Source organism: Crinia signifera, chromosome 1 (genome assembly GCF_055691185.1).
Source record: "Crinia signifera chromosome 1, ASM5569118v1, whole genome shotgun sequence".
NCBI lineage: Eukaryota > Metazoa > Chordata > Amphibia > Anura > Myobatrachidae > Crinia > Crinia signifera.
The window spans coordinates 288179778-288202336 of NC_139217.1; the positions used below are offsets into that span (position 1 = coordinate 288179778).

Sequence of the window (22559 nt, forward strand, 5' to 3'; positions counted from 1 at the left end):
TAAAAAGCAAATAGTTTTAATAACTAAAATTACATAGAAAATATATGAAAATAATAACAATAATAAATCTAAAATTGAACAATTCAGATTTTAATGCAATGTTTGGAATGTTATATCACAGGGATATAGGGCATGGTGTTGGAATCTCCATATTGAGTAGCTGACAAATAAGTTGTATATTATCATCCAATGTACTCGTCTAGTAGGTATTTACTGTATGTCCAGAGTAGGGGTGACACAATTGTCCTGGATTGCCCTATGATTTCAAGGGCTTAGGCCTCCCGTTTTAACAGAAGGCATGTGGCGTTAGCTCCGGCCCCAATCTACCTGTTTCTATCGCACCTGCTGAGTAATTCCTGGGCTACACACAAACTGCTTCACTCTGGCTGGGAGACGTATACCTGATTACAGGGCTCCACAAATTAGCAGCCCAGCGATTGGGTCTGAATTAGGCCCTATGATGCATTGCTGTTATTAATTTGATACATTATCATGTATGCTCTAGCAGTATTTAATAAGTGAGTGTATATATATATATATATATATAAATATATATATATATACACACACACACGCACACACACACACACATGTATATGTGTGTGTGTGTGTGTGTGTGTGTATATATATATATATATATATATATATATATATATATATATATATATATATATATATATATATAGAAATAGGATGGGTTTCCCAGAATGCGCCTTTCCTAAAATACAGAATAATAATTCGGTATATCCAACACTGAACAGATCTATATTGACAATACAGAAATAATTTTCCTTTTACAATACAAAATCTTAAAAAATCTTTTTTATTGAAAGATGTCTTCTCAGTGACGATTTGAGCCCAACGCGTTTCGTCAATGAATTGACTTCATCAGGGGCATTTTGACAGCAGAACAATACACACCAGTATATATTCCTTAAATTGGATACAAGTAGCGATGTGTTCTCATATATTGGAAGTAGTCTTGACAATAAGATCATTGGATATTACCATTAAAGAAAATCCCAAGTGGAAACTAAGTCCACTGATTAATCCCAAATATCTTCTGAGGGAAGTTGTATGACCTCAGGGACAGAATTTGAGGAATTGGCACCGATATACAATTTTTTATAGAGTGGTGGTCAAAACCGGATGTGCTCTCCTGGATTCCAATCACTGAATCCAGGAGAGCACATCCGGTTTTGACCACCACTCTATAAAAAATTGTATATCGGTGCCAATTCCTCAAATTCTGTCCCTGAGGTCATACAACTTCCCTCAGAAGATATTTGGGATTCATCAGTGGACTTAGTTTCCACTTGGGATTTTCTTTAATGGTAATATCCAATGATCTTATTGTCAAGACTACTTCCAATATATGAGAACACATCGCTACTTGTATCCAATTTAAAGAATATATACTGGTGTGTATTGTTCTGCTGTCAAAATGCCCCTGATGAAGTCAATTCATTGACGAAACGCGTTGGGCTCAAATCGTCACTGAGAAGACATCTTTCAATAAAAAAGATTTTTTAAGATTTTGTATTGTAAAAGGAAAATTATTTCTGTATTGTCAATATAGATCTGTTCAGTGTTGGATATACCGAATTATTATTCTGTATTTTAGGAAAGGCGCATTCTGGGAAACCCATCCTATTTCTATTTCTATCTCGGGTCCTGTCTAACAGAGGGCCCCCCAGTATTGCTGCCACATATCTTCAAAGCGCGGTTGGGGTAACCTGTCCTTATATATATATATATATATATATATATATATATATATATATATTGCACAATAGTGGCATGGCGCCTATGTTTCAAATATAAATGTCCAAATACAATATACACAATGTAAATCCAGTGAAGCAAAATGGAGGATTCGTCCAAAATTTGTTTAATTGTCTTCAACGGATTATCAAGTATAAAACAGCGAGTAGAAACACCCCAACGCGTTTCGTCTCACAGAGACTTCATCAGGGGAATAGAGTGTAATAATCTTTCAGTATAGAGTTTAACTGCTTGTATACGATAGATCCCTATTATGGTATATAACATCAATCGGTTTGATTATATGACATAGTGCATTCCTTGCTCCTATTTTACTTATAGTTCCAATTGTATATGATTGTTAAAAACAATAAGCTGCCTCTATGTGTTTATTTACACGGGGATACTTCTGTTACTCTCCCTTCATTCAACTTAATATTAATGCCAGTGCTGTGGGTGGATAAATGCTCATCCAGCAATAAGATAGTGCCCAAATGTGTCTCCAAAAAGTGCTTCTAATTCTTCCAGTGAAGGCTAGCAGAATGCTATATACACATATACACACACACACACACACACACACACACACACGTGTTTATTTATTTATCTATTTATCATTAATGGTTAGCCAAGCCTCTGTGAGAGATGGCCACACCCCTAAACATGACCCCCTAACACTGCATTCCCCTGGAGGGCCCTTTATGCCCCAGTCTGATACTGACAGCATATCAATCAAGCATTGCGAGTGACAACACATCCCCAGATCTGCACATGCGCAAATACAAAACCAACGGGCAATTGCGAAAAAAATATCAATAGCGTCCATCTCTGAATCAGCCCCTTAGACCTGAGATCTTGTCAGCTCTTTCAGGATTGTGAAGACGTCATATAACGACATACACATTCTGCATCACTAACACATCTATAGCTTTGTTACTAAAAGCAAATAGCATACACACATGCCTGCTGACCAACATGCTTGATCAGCATACAACTGAGTGTACAGTAGTGGGACTTTGATTTAGGTGTATACCACTGTACAGGAGCATTAAAGTGTAATTGCACACTATAGTTGCAATAGCAGCTCTTTATGAATGCCACTCAAAGAAGTCTCAAGGGTGGAACGTACTATATTGCTCCAGCATTTTTGATGAGGACAGCAGTTCAACAAGGTCACACTTTGCAAAGATACCACTTTTTTCAGCTGATTGTGCATTAAAACATTATTATATCGGACTTAAAATAAAAATAAAAAAATAAACCCCCACAACTATTTATTATATAATAGACAATGAAGAGAATGTCTACACTACAGCAAAAGACATAGCATATGTATATAATGAAAATATACCATGGAAATAAGGTTCATCAATATACGAGTATGAGGCCCTGTAAGAACACCTGGACAGAAACATGTGACTAAACTAGTACATGGCAGGGTCCATCAAAAGTATCCCAAATCATTGCACAGCCAAGGTCCTACAGCCATACCACATATATACTTGCAGTCTATTGCTGTGTACACATGGGTACAATCAGCATGAGATTTTGACTACATAGTCAATATCGCATCTGGATCGCATGCAGATCGCATGCAGATCGCACGGGTTTTTACCTTGCGATCCCGATGCGCACTCCCATGGCAGCACAAATCGAAACCCAGATAGACAGGGCTGCAATGGCTATATAGTGCAAATCTAATGCAGATAGCAAGAATTGTATGCAAAAAGTACAGGGATAGCAAAGATTGCATAGCACTCAAATCTTAAGTCGAATAGCAAGGGAATCTCACCGTGTGTGCACAACTTAAGTATAATCTTACGACAGTAATTTTAATTACTTTATTCAAAACAAAGTCACAACACATATATAGATATATTTTAGCACATCATAGTAATCAGCCCTATACCAACATGCTCTAAAACAAATGTCTTTTTTTTTCTGTATTAATGACAGTTCTTTTGGACAGAGTGAAGATGACAGTTTCTAAAACGTCACTTAATGTGATGTACACATGATTTACAAAAGTAAAACCACATGTGGCAGGATTAAAAAACAGTCTGCATGTGAATATTTGCCAAATGTATTAGAAATCTTGCTTCATTTCAGCCTATCTTCCTCCCATACTACTGACTGAGCATCCTATCATTAATTCCTCCTAGCAGAGTCTAACAGCCTCTCGTTCTGTATGGAAGGAGAAAGAAAATTAAGCACGTTGCCTGTAAATGGAACGAGAGAACAGCCTGAAATAGCAAGATCTCGGCAGCATTGATGTCTACTGAAACAGAATTGCAAAAATGAAGAAAATATTGAAAACCCTTACCAATCATTGATCTCTTCCTGGCTGGGCTTAGTGTGCTCATGTTGCAAGGTGCATAGCAGTTAGTGACTGCCTGTCTGTCTGTAAAAGCCTCACATCTGAAGAGGAAGACACAAACATTCCCTTTGCTGTTCATTTAACCTTGCACAGACAGCAGCAGCAATCCACGGATACAGCTCAGAGCGGTTTAGGATCCGAGCTCTTCACGAAGTCCGATCTCTGCGACTGCAAGGCCAACTCACTAATGGGGGAACAGTGATGGATCATCCTGAATGTCTGGGTCTAGTAACCTAATAAACCCAAGAGGTAAAGGACACCACCGATGCCAGGCAACTTGATTGTTCCTAGTAACAATACTTTCCCCGGGAGGATGGTGAGAAAATCAGGTGGTCCCCTTGTCTGTTTCCTAGATGTGGCCGCTACCTCGTTCATTTAATTAACCCCTGGAGATCCAGCAAGGGAGCTGCTCTGATTACGGAGTAATGGGTCCATCAGGCACAATTAGATTCCAAGAGAAACACTACAGTTTGCATGAATTGAAAACTCTTGCTGTAAACAATTCCTGCTCCTCTCCGTTCCACGGCGACTCACTCTCTTATTTAACCATTAGAAGTCTGTTGTATTAGGTTTACTCTAATCATCTCTGCTTTGCGTCTGTAATCATCTGTTTTGCGTCATTCACTTGGTTTCCCAGCATCGCCCTGAATGGGCATGCACTACTCCGTAGTACTGTAGTAGGCAGCAGCCGACCAGCAATTCATGTGTTAAAAAATGCTAATCCATTTTACACCCAGTTTACGGTACTGTGCGTCCTTCTTATCATACAGGGTGTCATCTGTCTGCATAATATTTGTGTTTTGAAAAGCAAAATGTTAGAAATAATTACTATATTGTAGAAAATAATCATATTAAAATATTCATATAAAATAATAGTAATAAAATAATATTAATATAGAAACAATATTTTAAATATATATATATATTTTAATTTATAATGTGTTGTTATCACTATCAAGCATATTCATATTATTGTTGCTATAAACCAATAGGTTTTCATTTATGTTCATTATATAACTACAGTAAATGTACTTTTTATTTCATTTATACATGGTCATGTGATTAGTGGTATATTGTTTACATATTATAAAAGTGCTATTTAAAAAAAAAAAACTTTAATTGCAACAAAGAATTTGGATCTATGTTCTCCAGTCATTCTTAGCAGCTAGTGAATACTACAGCACTAAAGGGATTAAGGGATAATGGATGTGCATGTTTTAAGAATTACAACTGAGCCAGTGTTACAGGAGCTGGTGTGTGCACACTGAGAAGACACCCAATAGCCATAAAAGCAGCTTTCTGTGAGTGTGTGTGTGTGACGTTTCTCTGACTACAGTACAATAGAAGATGAGGTTTTTAGTTTGTGTAGCATGCAAAGAGGAGAGGCATTAACTATACAACTACAGTGGTAAGGGATAGGCGTAATACAAGCTAAGATTAGGAAATGACAGTAGATTTACTGTAGACTTGAAGCCTGATAATAAATAAATGCATACACAATGTAATGCACACTTTAGTCATATCGGGTAAAGTACAGGACACATAACCAGATTTTGATTGTAAATGCTTAATTCCAAATGAATGTTTCCTCTACAGTATATTAACAATTGGCTAATTTTCAGCATGAGGACTGATCTACTTGCAGTAAAACCCTAGCGATTTAATACAGGATTTGACAGCACAGTATATGCATGTGTGCCATTGCTTGCTGCATAAGCCTTGATGTTGCATTGCATCACAACAACATTACACTGCTTAGGGGAGAAACTGCAACACTCAAAATAGGAATAGTGCCCTCTTTACAATCAAGATACTCCACTGCTTACAGTATATAGCTGGAGGTGGGGGCAGCAGTGAGTGCAGGTGTTATTACTAAAAGGAGCAGTCACCACAGGTTGGTATAATGGTAGTGCCAGCCCTGGGTGTCTTTTCCTTTACAATTTGTCTCTCTGGTACCCATGGCTGTTTACTCATTTTTATTTGTGTTTGTGTTATGTTAGTGAATAACACAAGGTGGCTCTGCTCCCAGTAATGTGCCCACCCCTGAATGCATGACATTCTGCCAACAGGGCAGTGTCATCATTAGCTGGAAGTATGGGACTACCTGGAGCATCATCAGGATACTCCCAGTGGCTGTACAGGCTGCAGGTGTGTGCTTTGAGGGTCCAAAAGCTGTTTGAGGTATCTTGACAGAAAAGGACAAACAGCACCCCCCAGTTGCCCCAAGAAGGGGAGATACAGGTTCTTATTACCTGAGCCCAGGCAAGATGAAGGGGCCCTGGGTCCACTGCTCACCCCACACCAGATTTACGCCTGTCAGTGTATCATACTCACTGATCAATGGCACAATGTCCTGCATGCCCTGGTTCTGTTATACTGGGTACACACCAGGACGACAAGGATCCGATCCCATCAATCTAGATCCAATTCCGACCGTTTGGATGTAAATTGTGTGGTGATTGGGCCCTTTTCTGTCCTGTTCTGATCCGATTCAGATCGGATGCGCCGCCCTGCGGGTCGGTCGGTCGTTTTTCAGATCCTACCTGCAGCAGGTAGGATCTGGGAACGACCATACAGCCGGGTGCGGGTTGCCATCGGATCGGAACCCGCTCACGGTGCACATTGTGAGTGGGTCGTGCGCTCCGTGTAATCATGAGCGCGTCGGACGAGACACTGACGACCCGCTCACGATGTGCATCGTGAACGGGTCGTCCTGGTGTGTACCCCGCATTACTGCCATGATAACAGCATTGTAGTCTCTGGGCAAAGCAATGCACTAAGGTCATACACACCCATTTAGGAATACATTTTAAAATAAAATCATTGCTTGCCCTTACTGCAATAATGCTCCGCCTCCTCACATATTCCATTACGTATATTAGCACTGTTATTGGTGGATAGCTGCAGTCATTTGCTGTCTGGCTGCAGGTTGAGAGGCAGCGGGAACATGCTGTCTGGCTGCTCTGATGGGTTTAAATTTTAAATCAGAGCAGCCAGACTGCATTCTCTACCTGCCTGTCAAGAAACCCTGGAGGCACCAGTCCAGGGAGCATATGCCCCCGGGCCTGCCTACTTCAGCTCAAAGGACCCTACAATTGTGTGGCCCTGTATCACAATGCCGCCCCCAACCCCCTCCCCCCCCAGTTGCCTCTGCCACCGCTCCTCCTAGCCTTTTTGCATTCCCGGCACCTGTACTATGATGACAGGCAATGGGACTAGCACATGCGCAGTACTGACCTCCGTGCTGCGCATGCGGCCAGCTTCTATGTGTTGTTTTGGCAATAGCCCATAGAAGGGAAATAGTGACATGAGAACTGCACATGCACAGACTCCAGATTATATGCGGCAGCCCATAGAAAGGCATCCTGGAGGGAGGGAACACCTCCCAATGGGACTGCCTTGGTGAGTAGCAGCAGGTTGGACTTTCAATAAGAAGTCATTGCCATTCATAGTGAAGCCATTGCAGTCTTACAAGCTGCATCTGGCTTCACTACAATGGCAGATTTTACCTGAGGGGGCAGCAACCCTGCAGCACATAGATAAAAACCGCCACTGGCAGCCCAGCATCTTCAGGGATGCTGGGCACATCCCTATAGTGATATCAGCAAGGGGACTACCCACAAGGCAACAACTTGCGACTTTGGTGGGAGAATTTATTGGTTGCACCAATGGCCTGGTTCATATTTGCAATGGTTTTAGGCACTGGCCAGCCTACATAAGCTTAAGTTTACTCAGACTAGCCAAAATATACCTGGTCCAGAAAGTCTGCATGCGACAATGCAGATTCTGGATCCATCACGTTTTCAAAATAGACCCCCAATTTGAAGAACAGTGCTGGGTGCTGCCCCTGCTACATCCTCCAATCACTGCAGTATGCCAATCAGGCTGCAGCTGACAGGAGGCTACGAGCAATCTCACAAAACACTTTCTGCACATGTACAGAACCGGTATTTTGCATGTGCAAACCATTGTGTAAAAATATGAATTAGGCCACAAATGTCACAAATTGTCACTTGCATCGGTCTCTGTAAAGAGTCAGTTGCAACATTTTATTGTTTTACTCTAGACCCATGGATCCTATAGGAAAAAAAGAGGACATCATTTTGTAAGTAGTGATTGCTGAAAGAGTTATGTGTCAGGGTGTGCTTATTTAATAAATTACTTAAATATTCAGCGTGTGTTGTCTTTTTTATACCATGACTTAATGTCTGGGCATCCTGACACTTGGGATTTTTATGATTCGCTAAGTGCCCTCAGAATGGATCATCTTGCTGGGACTAATAGGCTCCTATTTAAAAACAAAATTGCTCAATACCTATTATCACTACACCAGGGGCGTCTTAAAAGAGGATGAGACCTTTGTGCAGCCTCCTTGGCCGAGCAGCCTCCTCTCTACCGGCAGCAGTGTCAGGAGCAGTAGGAGTGCTCAGACCCTACTGCGCATGCAGAAACCTCCGCTGTGTTGTGGAGTCAGACTTCACAGCACATGCGCAAATTACTGGTAGAATGGCCACTGCTGGACTCTGCAGTGTATTACTAAAATGGGTGAAGTGAGCTGTGTGGCACAGCACAGCGGAGGTTCGCGCATGCGCAGTAGGGTCTAGCCCTAGAGCGCTCAGACTCTACTGCTCCTGGTGACCCTCCAGTCAGCGATCTAGTGCTCGGACCCTACCGCTCCTAGCGACCCTCCAGAGTCAGAGCTCTAATGCTCAGACTCTACTGCACTGGGTGGCGGGGCACTGCAACTCCTGAATGGAGGAGGCTGCATACAGGCCCCCTCCTCTCTTAAAGCTCCCCGTTTGGGAGGGATGCCTGTATTTTTGTGTGTGTTGGGAGTGGGGCATATCCCTATGGGATCTAGGCCTGGGCTGACCAATTTGGTCCTGCTTGCCATTTTGTCAAGGAACTGGGCTCTTTCAGTTCTTATACTATAGTATTAGCTGACTGATTCAGCCTGGTGCTTGTTATTAGAATATAGAATACTGTATATTGTTCCCCCATTTTCGAATACCAGCCTAGGCTCAGAGGCATGGGTTGGATGGGGTCTTTGGGGGATCCTCATGCATTTAACCATTTATTGACATTTTATTGTAACAAAGCATGCATAGGTCATAGTGACCTATGCAGGGCTTTACCCAAAATATTAATAGTTGCTCAGAGTTTCTAAAGTCGAGATGTTGATTGATTTGCCCTCAGTTTTCTCAATTTCCAGGTTTGTAAAACCAACAGAGGAATGACTAAAGACACCAAATTTACTATTACAGGTTGAGTATCCCGTATCCGAATATCCGTTATCCAAATTATTCCGAAAACCATACTTTCCAGAAAGTGGAAAAAAAAAATTGTTTAGCTAAAAACTCACTGGGGACATCTGTAACAGCACTACTGAGGACATGATATGTAACTGGCACTATATATGTACAAGAAAATGATTGCTTGGCATTCAAATTCAATATCTGAGATAGTACACAAATTTTGTTTCATGTTTTGAAACCTTGTTTTTTGAACAAATAAAATATATTTGTGTGTATTTTATGTGGTAATAAAATATATTTGTGTTTATTTTATGTGTTTATACAGCATAAATGCAAGATACTTCAAAATACATCATTGAAATATTAAAATATTCAAAAATACGGAATAATCCGTTATCCAAAATTCTCCTGGTCCCGAGCATTTTGGATACGGGATACTCAACCTGTATTACATATACCCTTTTCTATTCACTGGTACAGTATATTCTTGAACTTAAAGTCAAAGTACAGTAGTAATAGTTTGTCAAGTGTATTTTTGGGCTTTATAAATAAGCCCCCATGTAATAAAATATAGAACTGAAAGCATAGATGAAAATAATGGTATGCGTTACAGTTGAACAATCAATTTTATTGGCTCAGAAATCGTACAAATATTTACCTAATAAGTAACACCCACTAGTAAGATCAGACAAAATATAGTACATAAGTATTCTATTCTGTGCACAATAAATTTGGTACATAGCTGATTGAACAGTGCAGCGTCCATGTCTGATGTATAATTTATTCTACACTGCATACACCCTGCTTATTTATCCTGAGTTTCACAGTCTATTGAAGTACTGTAGAAGTTTTTTTTTTTTCATTGTTCAGATTTATTTTATCTTCACAGTCTTCCCACATTTTTAATTCATTATTGCTAGGTACAGTACAGGATACAATTGTTAAAATATACATCCAGATAACTTAAAATGTTCGTTTTTACAATATGCCCTGATTAATTTTTTTGTTTACAGCCAGAACGATCACCAGTATTTTACAATGTACTGACTTACACAAGATGGCTGACAGGAAATGAGTTTGTAAAATTGGCATGGAGAGTTAGTCAGAGTGAATTGATAACAGAAATGGAAACTTCCAAAAAAAATGTGAAGGAAAACTGGGAAGCAATTACCATCACCAGTTTACAGAATAAAGTATTAAGAATTTACAATTGCTATAAGGACACCAGTACTGTAGACTAAAGATGTAGGGTGGGATGCACTAAAGGAGAAATGCAGCAAAAACCCAGATATTCAGGTTTTTACGGCATTTTGCTGCATTTTCGCTGTAGAGGGGTATCACCAGCAAAAGCCAGTGATACTCCATAGAAGCCTATGTGCTTCTTACCACATCCCACGCTGCCCCGCACAGACCCCCGCTGGCTGCTTTGCAAAGGGCAGCTCTTTTCACAAGAGCTGCCCTTTGCGGTACTAATAGCATATGTTAGAGCATATGTGATTAGACTCACTGCGGCAGCTGGCAGAGGGGGGGGCGGTAAGGAGCTGTGGATGGTAGTGCATCCAGCCCATCACGTAGTACACACAGGGGGACATTTTCTAAGATGGGAGTTCTATTTCACATGGGATGTTGCTATGGGCAACAAATCAGATTCTATCTATTTCAAAAAGATGGTGATCTTGTATATCCCTGCGCACCCCCTTGCTGCCTGGGTCAAAACTTCCTAGTGTCTTCCCAAAAGGCACCAAAAAAGACTGAAATAAGGGAGGGTAGGTGGAGGTGACCTTTGGCGCACTGGGTGTGGAAGTTTCTTCTAATCAACAGTGGAATAGGTTGATTGAAATCCAAAATTTATTTGATAAACATGAGACACAACAATAAAAAAAGGCAATACAATATCATATATCCTTCCTCACCCAGCTAGAGGGGTGGAGCCAAGATGGTGTAGACAGAGTGTTCCAATAGGGTACACCCTGTAGGCTCCACAGACTTTAGACTGGGTAGTACTTGGCACACGTAGAGTTAAAAGCACAAAAACATCAACAGATAAAATATGTAGAATTTTCTAAATCCTTCTCACCCAGCTGGGGGAATGGAGCCAGGATGGTATGAAAATAGGGTGTCCAGGAAGAAGGCTCACCCTGTCGGCTCCACAAACTTATGGCTGGGCAGAGGTCCTCCGTGGTAGGCTGCAATCCTGTAGGGCCAACGCGTTTCAAGTCTTAAGAGACTCTTTTTCAAGGCTATAGGATTGCTGTGAAGATTCCCTATTTATGGATGAAAAAGGCGGGAAAAAGTGGGGGCGGGGAGTAGGTGTGTCTCCAAACATCCTCCCCGGAATTGCAATGTCCGTCTGTAATCTCCGACATCACTTCCGGTCCCATTACCGGAAGTGTGCGGCTGACGTGATGACGGCGGCTTCCGCCGGAAGAGAGCGCTCCGTCCGTGGAGGGGGTGATTAGATGGTGTCCGCGGTCATCTTGAAAATACCGCCCTCACATCAAGATGTCCATAAATAGGGAATCTTCACAGCAATCCTATAGCCTTGAAAAAGAGTCTCTTAAGACTTGAAACGCGTTGGCCCTACAGGATTGCAGCCTACCACGGAGGACCTCTGCCCAGCCATAAGTTTGTGGAGCCGACAGGGTGAGCCTTCTTCCTGGACACCCTGTTTTCATACCATCCTGGCTCCATTCCCCCAGCTGGGTGAGAAGGATTTAGAAAATTCTACATATTTTATTTGTTGATGTTTTTGTGCTTTTAACTCTACGTGTGCCAAGTACTACCCAGTCTAAAGTCTGTGGAGCCTACAGGATGTACCCTATTGGAACACTCTGTCTACACCATCTTGGCTCCACCCCTCTAGCTGGGTGAGGAAGGATATATGATATTGTATTGCCTTTTATTATTGTTGTGTCTCATGTTTATCAAATAAATTTTGGATTTCAATCAACCTATTCCACTGTTGATTAGAAGAAACTTCCACACCCAGTGCGCCAAAGGTCACCTCCACCTACCCTCCCTTATTTCAGATTCTATCTATTATCTGCTAGAAGGTGCTAAATAAATAAGAAGTACATTCTGATTGGTTGCATATAGCAATATCCCATGTGAAATAGAACGCCCATTTTCGTGAATTGTCCCCACAGCTTGGCCCTGTATTAAAGTAGTAAAGATTCTTCAAACACTCATGACATTAAACATAACACATTGACACCTGATGGTTATATGTTTTTGGTAGATATGTGTGGTAAAGATGTTTTGATTTATCTGGATTTATTGGCTATCCAAAACATGTGAGAACTAATGGAAAATATGATGCCATTTTTTTTAAATACGAGTACATCCAAACCCATGCATCTCTAGATTTTGGTGATACATTTTTAAAATTTGTTTATAGGTGCTGAAATGGTGCATCCCACAGCAAAGGGAGTACCCATGCTTTATTAGATTAAAATATCTCCTCAACAGTTCTAGTAATTGTTTGTATAAAAAGAAAAAAAAAAGAACCCACCTTTGCACTAGATGATGACATTGGCCCTTATTCTGGTCGGTGCGGATATATCCGCGTGCGTTCGGGCCGCCAATGTTTTGTGTCTGCGCATGTGCAGAGGTGTCTCTGCTCATGTGCGAGCGGGGCGTACGGCCAAATCCCGCATGATATGTGAACACTCCGAACAGGGGGTGGAGAGGGGTGTGAAGGGCTATTTGTGCTCATTACCATATGCATACGCCCCACGTTTCATGGGCGTTCCCATGCAAACGCTGGGCGTACGTATGGTAATGCGGCCGTGACGCACGTGTAGGGGGAGGACATATGACATCGCCGGATGTCAGCTGCCCGCCCAGATCCCTGCTTTTGCACGGAAAAATGTCCGTGTGGTCTGAGGTTGCGGGAGCTGGTGGAGCACTCGGTCCTGCATTCGATGGTCTGCGACCATCGAATGATGGGGGAGGTTCCCTTAGATGGAGGAGGCGTATTCCGTGTAAAATACACGTGCGGTCCGTTCGGCCAGCTTCTTACCGCGTACGGACGGAGTTGGCGATCCGTATGGAAGGCGGGGTTTCGCACGCACGGTCCTGGCCGCATAATCGGATCCGGCCGCACCGACCAGAATAAGGCCCATTGTGTTTGTGAAATGCCAGCATGTAACACTTTCTTAGAGCAAAATCTATATCAGATTTAAAAAAAATGCCGCTATATAAACATAATACAATGTAGAGTAATAGGTTTTGACAAGAGTTTTAGGTTCAGTATTAGGGTCAAGATGTAAGATCAAGGGATGCGAAGGAATCAGACAATAAATATTTAGAGACTTGAGGCTCCAAAATTTGCAGTACTGTATGAATATGCAGGGCTGGATTAAAGGCTTCATTGGTCTGAAGGGTTGTGACTAGTACTTTGAGGATGGGGCCAGTACCAAGTAGGCATTTAGGCCCCAAGTACACTATTAGTCCCAATATCTCCCTTAGGGCCAGATGTATCGAGCTTTAAAAAGTGATAAAGTGGAGAGTGATGAGCAACCAGCCAATCAGATCCTACCTGTCATTTTTCAAACACAGCCTGTAACATGTCAGATAGGAGCTGATTGGCTGGTTGTTTGTCACTTTTTGAAGCTTGATACATCTGGTCCTATATATTTAATAATACCAAATTTGCATTATTTTCTGTTGAAAATAGAAATAAAATGTAATTCTTATGATTCATGCCCAACTGTGTAGCCAGCTAGTGGCTGGTTACAATTATTCTGCCATGATGACGGGCCTATATTTATGTGGAGGCCTGGTGCTAGAGCTCTATCCGTCCCATTGGTAATCTGGCCATGGGAATATACACTAAAAAGGGTATTGCATGTACTATTGACAACTAACATTGCAGTCACCATGATGCAGATTATACTCTGGCATTACCCTCTCTATTTCATTAAACAGTATTCCGCAATATCTGAAGAGTGACCTATTAAACACAGCTTTTTAGCACATATAATTCAGTCAAATGAGAAAAATATATGTAAATTTATTCAGTGATATCCAGACAGGGCTTTATAAGTCTATGTATTATCTTTGCTCTGACTTGGGCTATACAGGGGTATAGAAGATGCTTTACTTTACTGGGTTCTCAGATAAGGAGGCTGTTTTAACATAGCATTTGTTCTGTTAAACATATCTGCAATCACTACTCAGTTCAAATTGAATGCGCTCATTCTTTATTTATTCATTTTAGGACATAGGTTATAGGTCTGTTAATGGTGGTATATTTTGTGATTTTCTCTTTCAAGGTTATTGAATGCATAATTCAGGACTGCTGCATGACCCTTTTATATTGTAGCATGGATAAATAGGTTACAATATTACGTTATTGTAGTTGGCATAATAAAGGCATGGCTATTTACATCAGTATTGTTTGTAATAAATGATGGACATAAGTAGGTAATAAAAGGTATTGAAAAGATATTGGGCCTTATTCTGGTTCACTCTCAGAGGCAAATTCATTTTCAAATGGACAAAACCATGTGGTTCAGGTCAATTGGAAATGCCTTTTTCTGGATTAATCTAAATCAGGCCCAGTATATACAGCAGATAAGGCTTAATAATAAAAAGAGTGTCACACATTATGGCTAATAATGTGTCATTATGTTCCCATGTTTTGTAAGTTTTCTTTGAATTAAATGAATACATCAGAGTCAGACAGGTCAGTAAGATGTGTGTAATAGCGCTACTTTACTGATCTCTATATATAATAAGTGACTTCCAGTATTTTTTCTCTCTTTTGGAAATGTTCCATGCCCCTTTCAAAATGATAAAGTGCAGCACAGGTTTGGGAATCTCTAATGATTTACCTAGGAAAAGAAAGACAAATAAGTGTGCTCCACCAAATCCTACACATACCGACCCTTGGAAAAATAGCAAATATGCAAGAAAGTCTGCAGGATGCTATGTATTACACAGTTCAGTACATATAGTTTTGCGTTAACTTATTCACATTACCATTTATTGTTGTTAAATAGATGTAAGCAAAACATTATGGGGGTTATTCGGGTTCACTCGCAAAGGCGCAATCACTCTCTAATGGACAAAACCATGTGCAGTGCAGGTGGGGCTGATGTAACGTGTGCAGAGAGAGTTAGATTTGGATGTGGTTTTACTTCAAACTGATATCTAATTTGCAGTGTAAAAATAAAGCGGGCAATATTTACCCTGCACAGAAACAATAAAACACCCAAATGTAACTTTCTCTGCACATGGTTTTGTCCATAAGAGCGTGATTGTGCCTTTGTGAGTGAACAAGAATAACCCCCTATAATATTAACGAACAGTAATATAAAGTAGCACTGTATGAGTAATGGATTACATATTAATTAAATAAATAAAATATTTAATAAAATCACTATGTTAAAACAATTGATGTGTATAACCAGTTATCTCACCCACTGTCCATATTATAATGGTTAATACAGAACAACTGTGCTTTGAGCTTGTTCCTATTCACATCTACAAAGCAAAGATGTAGTGCTTGTAAACTTTTTTACAAAGGACTTGTTAGAGCAATCCGTTGTGTTATAAGAAACAAATACAGGTTGAGTAACCCTTATCCGAAATGCTCGGGACCAGGAGAATTTTGGATAACGGATTATTCCGTATTTTGGAATATTTTATTATTTCAGTAATGTATTTTGAAGTATCTTGCAATTATGTTGTATAAACACATCAACCACACGAAATACACACAAATATATTTTATTTGTTCAAAAAACAAGGTTTCAAAACATGAAACAAAATTTGTGTACTATATCAGATACGGAATTTTAATGCCATGCAATAATTTTCTTGAACATATATAGTGCCAGTTATATATCATGTCCTCAGTAGTGCTGTTACATGTGTCCCAAATAAGTTTTTAGCCCCCCCCAAAAAAAATTTCACTTCTCGGAATGTATGGTTTTTGGAATAATTCAGATAGCGGATATACGGATACGGGATACTCAACCTGTATTGTTAATCATAACTAGAGAAAGTTTTAGTGGTGAAATTCTAGTGCTTCCATTGTATTCATATTGAAAGTAACAAGTGTCCCAGAAGCCATCATTTTTACAGGTTTTAACTATTTTGTTAAAAATATATTAAAGTTACAAAATTGTAAATACAGTGGTATATGACAATGTGGTGTAAGGAGTAGAAAATGCTTTTTTGTACAGTAAAATATAGGGACAAAACTTCACTTTTATCAGGACTGATAAACCTCATAAAATAACATAAAATGTAGGATTAAAAAAAGCTTCTACAAAAGAGTATCAGGTCACTTAAAGAATAGCACAATCTACTTTTCTTCAATCTAGTCTCTCAAGCATACTAGGCCTGCAGTCGTTACACTGCAGGACCCCATCCCACAGCAGAGGCTAAGCCAGATAAACTTTAACATCTCTTATATTTGTCATTAAATGTCCATTTGCAGCCTATTGCATTTCTCCTCGTGGCAGATCACTGATTATCCAAATTTGGTTGCTGTGTATGGACTCTTTTTCTTCAGCTGCTTCAGTTCTTTTCGTTTTTTGGGGGGGTTTTAAAATATGATCTATGGATGTGGTCTTACACTACGTATACTAATTGAACTTGCTTTGTATACATGATGGTGGTTTGCTCCCCTTGCTTTCCTTGGTTGAACACCTTTGTTCATCCTCAGTTCTGGATTGTTTGTTCCCATTCATGATGACCAACCTTGAGAGGGGATATGTGCAGGTTCCTGATTATCAGTAACCTGTGCAGGCACTGTTCTGCCTCTAAATCCCTTCTCTATTGCCCCCATTTTTTGTGAAGGGTGAGTCTTGGGTCTATGTGTCACCATGTAGACTTACTGGCCTTGCAGATTCTCATTCTGTTGGCCAGCTATGCAAGCTGATACTTACTCAGCTTGCCATCTGCATGGTCATGACCAATTTTCATTATGCTGGATCCCAGCTTGCAAAATCTGTTGCAGTGCTGGGATTGCAGTTACATGTATGTGGCATCTGTTCTATTGAGATGTCTCCTGCATGTTCCTCCTTAAAATCGCACAGAAATATAAAGTACGTCCAAGCGGCATTGAGTTTCCATCCATCTCTGAACTACAGTAGTCTCTAAATCCTGCGTAAGATGTTTTGGTGGTCTGATTAGTAATAGATGTCTCATCTATACGGCTAGCATTGCCATTGTACAGTATCATCTCTTAGGTCTTTAACAAAAGTCAAGCTGTAACTGGTAATTGCCTTGCCTTCTGTTGGCCTCTGGATTCTGAGGTAGATGTATTGAAGTACATGCTCTGGTTGTTAGATGAACAGACCCACTTCACCTCCTAATTGCGGTGGATTCAGATAATGCTACCATGTAGGACACACACAATGTGTCAAAGTGCAATCTCTGTCTTTTGGCTGTTGCTGCCCTTGGTATTGAGTGGTACTCTCAATGGGGCAGATGTATTAAGCCTTAACAAGAGATAAATGCAAGTGTGATAAAGAGAGATAAACGTCCAGCCAATCACAACCTAACTGCCATGTTACAGGCTGTGTTTGAAAAAAGTCAGTAAGGAGCTGATTGACTGAATGTTTATCTCTCTTTAACACCCTCGCATTTATCTCTTGTTAAGGCTTAATACATCTGCCCTATTGTGTCTTAAGCCCAATACACATAGTTCGATTTAGATTATTTTTCTATTCGATTTTGCTTATACTGTATAGTCAAAATCAAATAAAAATTGAACGAATTCAGCCATATTCGATCCCGATTCGATCACGGTGCGCAGCCCGGCGGCATTGAAATCGAATAGAAAAAAAGACTATGCAGGCAAGTATATAGTACAGATCTGTACCGTGTCTAAATCGACACGGTACACTGTGCCGTGCGATTCGATCACAATTCGGATCGAATTGGGATTGAATAGTAAATGAATCGCACCATGTGTACAGGGCTTTATAAGAATTACAAGACTCCCTTCTAATGCTTAGTGTTGTAGATTTTTAGATGGATGCATTTCACATCAAGAATATAAAACTATTATGTGTTTAATTCTAGGTTTTTCACCATGTAAAGTTTATTTCTTTAACTTGGATAAGTTGTCACTGATACTTCACTCCAGTATTTTAAGTGTCTGTTAGCAGCAAGCATCATTTCAGCCAGGTGCCTGTTCTTCCTTTCATCTACTTCGCTTTGCACCGGTGTATATTGTATACTGGGAATTGTCTTTTCATGGTCTCTGCCATATTGTCTTCAGAAATTCCTTATTTTATGCCTGTTACATTCACTTCCTTTGTCACTTCAGGCTGTGAGTGGATTTCATTGAAATGTGCAGCATGTCATTTTTATATAGTCCTGTAATCTTATATACTATACTCATAATATTGTGTAAAATTATAATATTTGTTCTTCAATTATATCTTGAATATTATCTTAACTGGCCATCTTTATAATCCACTATGGGGGTAATTTTACATAGGGGTCTATTTACTATGGGAGTAAAATGTGGCTTTAGAAACAACAACTAATTATTGAGAAACTTAATTATCTAAAAATGCTCAAAGTGGGTATCTCTATATTTGCCCATTCAGACACAAGGCTGTACCCCAGAGAAGGACTTCTAGAAGTATTTGCATAAAGTCTCAGTTGCACAGTATGGCCTCCAATATGACTAATAATGCATCTGAGTGACATAACATACCAATAAGATGGGCCATAGCCACCTCCCTGTCACCACCCAGTTGACTTCTTAGCTAATATACTATATAGTGTACTATGTACTATAGTATCTTTTTAGCAAATAATTTGTAAAAAGTTGCAGTATAGTATAAGGATGCGTGTCAATGGTCTTATTAGAGCTATTTGTGCCTTTTTACCGTAGATTGCACACTATTTCCTTCGTTTTGCTAATTTTTCCTCAGTTCTGGAACTTTTTCCTATTGCATCCGGTCCGTTTAACCGCTGTCGGAGGCTGCCAGTCTGACAGACCCTTTTGCAGCAGGTCTGAGCTCTGACTCTTAGTGGATCCCATGTCAAACACTGCTAAGCAGCAAACGACCACTGCTTAGCAATCCTTTCTGAATCAGGCCCTAAATTGGGCTATTTAGAGAAATTGAGGATAGTTGCACAAGAACACATTAAGGGGGTTATTCATATTCATTGGCATCCTCCATACATTTGCATGAGGGACCGATGCATGTCCCACGCATGGTTTGTGCAGTCTGTTTGCCAGGTGCACACCCCCAGGACAGTGGGTGGGGGGCGGAGAGGGGTGTTGAGCACCAGGCAGCCCCATTAGCATTTGGGAATGCCCAGTGTTTCATGGGCGTTCCCACACATTGCGAGGGGGGGGCTGGTGGCCAGGCATTCGCCGTGTGGGGTTTGGTGGACTGTGAATTTGCAGCCTTGCGAATCAATCAGCATAACCCCCTTAATTTGTTTAGATATTAATATGAAACCTTTGTAAATAATCAAGCATTTTAAGTGAATGAATGTTGGGGAAAGAACCACAAATGAGTTTGTGATGTTGGACAGAGAAAAATATATATTTGTTTTTACAGTACTTTACTGTACTGCAACGTGTGTCTATTTTGTGTGGAGAAATAATCAAACTAATGTTATTTCTGAAGATTGTTCTGTAGAAAAACAAGATATAAATTGTGTGGAACTGAGGGATGTGGAGTGTAGTTTGAATAGAAATATTTATTTTGTACAAATGTAGAGAGTATTAAATAAATACAGTATAAAATAATATCTGAAAATAGAAAACATACAATCAACAAAACATCACACACCAATAATAATAATAATAATATCAACTGGTCTTCAAAAGTAATTAAATCCTGCGAATGTATGTTTATATTAGGACAAATATTCTGTGACTTTTATATGTCCCTCTCAAAGATAATGTCTAAAGTGCTGTTAATGTCCCATAGTATGTCACTGGGGGCCTTATTCTGATCGGTGCGGATATTCCCGCATGCGGACGGACCGCCGATGTTGATCGTCTGCGCATGTGCAGAGGTCACTCTGCGCATGTGCAGGCGATTTCGCCGCACGGATTCTTTATACGCCGCACAGGGGGCGTAGAGGGGCGTGAGGGGCTACTTAGCCTCATTACCCTATGCATACGCCCCCCGTTTCATGGGCGTTCCCATGCAAACGCGGGGCGTATGCATGGTAATGAGGCCGTGACGCGTGGGTACGGGGCGGGCATCTGACATCGCCGGATGTCAGCTGCCCGCCCCCATACATGATTTCACACGGACAAGTGTCCGTGTGGTCTTGTGTTGCGGGACCTTGTGGAGCGTGCGGCCCTGCATTCGATGTTCGGCGACCATCGAATGCAGGGGCAGCTCCCAAGACGGAGGAGGCGTATCCCCGTCCAATTTCATGCGGATCGCCACATATCCGCGTACGGACGGCAGGTGGCGATCCGTATGGAAGGCGGGGATTCGCCTGCACGGTTGCGGCCGCATATTCTGATCGGGCCGCACCGATCAGAATAAGGGCCAGGGAGCAATGCAGTGCCTATGTGAAATATATATCTCATAGGCAAATGCAGAGGGGGGGGGGGGGAGGGGTTCTGTATCCAGTTTATAAAAAGACCAACATTCAGGGCTTTTACCACTCCCCCAGACTCCCGTACTTACTCCAATGCGCTGCAGAGTGGGAGATTTTGGATTACATTTGGAAACACCCCTCTAAAAATCCTGCATTTGCCACTGTAGCTTAGCTAGAAAGCACTGGACTTGCTATGCACATTGCAGCTAAGCACATTGACTTATCATAAAACAAATATATGGAAAGAGTAGCACCCCACAGTTAGAAATTCCCTTATTGCCTCCAAACGGGGAGAGTATAGTAAAATCTTACACACATCTTACTTTTACCAGCATAGGTAAACCTCAAAACATAACATTACTAAACTGCAAGTTTCTACAATAGAATAAACTGTTGCAACTTAAGAAACAGCACCATCAATTGTTTTTTCCATTATATGTGCAGTAGTCACTCAAGTATACTGTGCAGCTGTTACCTTAAACTAACAGTTTTAAACATCTTCGTTTCAGTTCAGTTGCTGGACAAGTGATTTCAAAATTCTTTGTACTTTCATCTCTGTGCCTCCTCTGGTGTTTTCTGCTGTCACCGCAACGTTTGTAAACTTGTCTGTGTGTCCAGCAGTGAGCATTATGCCAAAGAAAATATACAGTTACTCCAAGCTGGTGGCTAACCACAGGTGTGCCTATACAGCAGCAGACTGAAAACCTTTAATGAACTAGAAGAGGAATGAAGTTTGAATAATATAAATGGTGGTGGACAGCCATGACAGTCTTAACATTTCAACAGTGACTAGTTCATCTTTCATTTCTCCACCTTCCGCTGTCCTTTTTTCCCCCCAATATCCCACACAACAGCGGCTGCGCATTAATGTAAGTCACCAATATCTGCTTTATTACTGTAGACTGATAATGCTGCTGTCTTACAATAGCCACACATACAGTACTTTTCCCACTAGAAACTAGGATTGTTTTTCTGCTACCTTATGTATCAATTGTACCACATCATCATAGATTGTAAGATCATTTTGGGCACTGTTATATTTCCCTTCTGTTTCATGTCATTTTGTGGTATTTATTTGTATCAGGATGTGCTCAAAATACAGTGCTGCCTTACATTTCAGCTGTTTATTAAGGATAATAGCATTCTTTTTTGCATATAGAATGTTTTCATATTTGCATACAATAACAGCACCTCACTTGAAATACTACCCAGCACAGATGATGATCGCCAGAGAATGGAATCACTAAAAGAAAAAGCACCAAGCTGAGTGATCAGACAATCAGCTTTCCACGGTACATGGCATACAATGCCATACGATGCGATGCGATTAAACATTGTATAAGCACCCTAATAGGTGCTTATACAATGTTAAGCACCCAAATGGGTGCTTACAATGTTAAATGCACCCCCACGCCACCCCCCCCCCTATAAACGTGAACCCGAAGCGTGGCGAGCGCAGCGAGCCCGCGAGGGTCGGCGGTACGCGTCCTACGACCTTTTCATACCCCCACTATCCACGTCGGCGTGGAGTTGAGAATAGAGTAGTGTGGCGAGCGCAGCGAACCACCGAGCCCCGAAGCGTGGCGAGCGGACGCGGATACCTGTGAAGCCCGCGA

General features: G+C 40.8%; 1 protein-coding gene across 18 annotated transcripts in view; it reads right to left on the bottom strand.

Annotated features, from left to right (window-relative positions):
- Positions 1 to 22559, bottom strand: part of LINGO2 (leucine rich repeat and Ig domain containing 2) — a 1326410-nt gene that overhangs the window by 197526 nt on the left and 1106325 nt on the right. Inside the window, exon 1 of one of the 18 annotated variants that reach the window (XM_083185745.1) lies at positions 4088 to 4844. The exons of the other annotated variants lie outside the window; for them this stretch is intronic. The gene's annotated coding sequence lies outside the window, so the exon portion shown is untranslated. Of the gene's footprint in view, positions 1 to 4087; positions 4845 to 22559 lie in introns of those variants that run through there. 18 annotated transcript variants of the gene reach the window in all.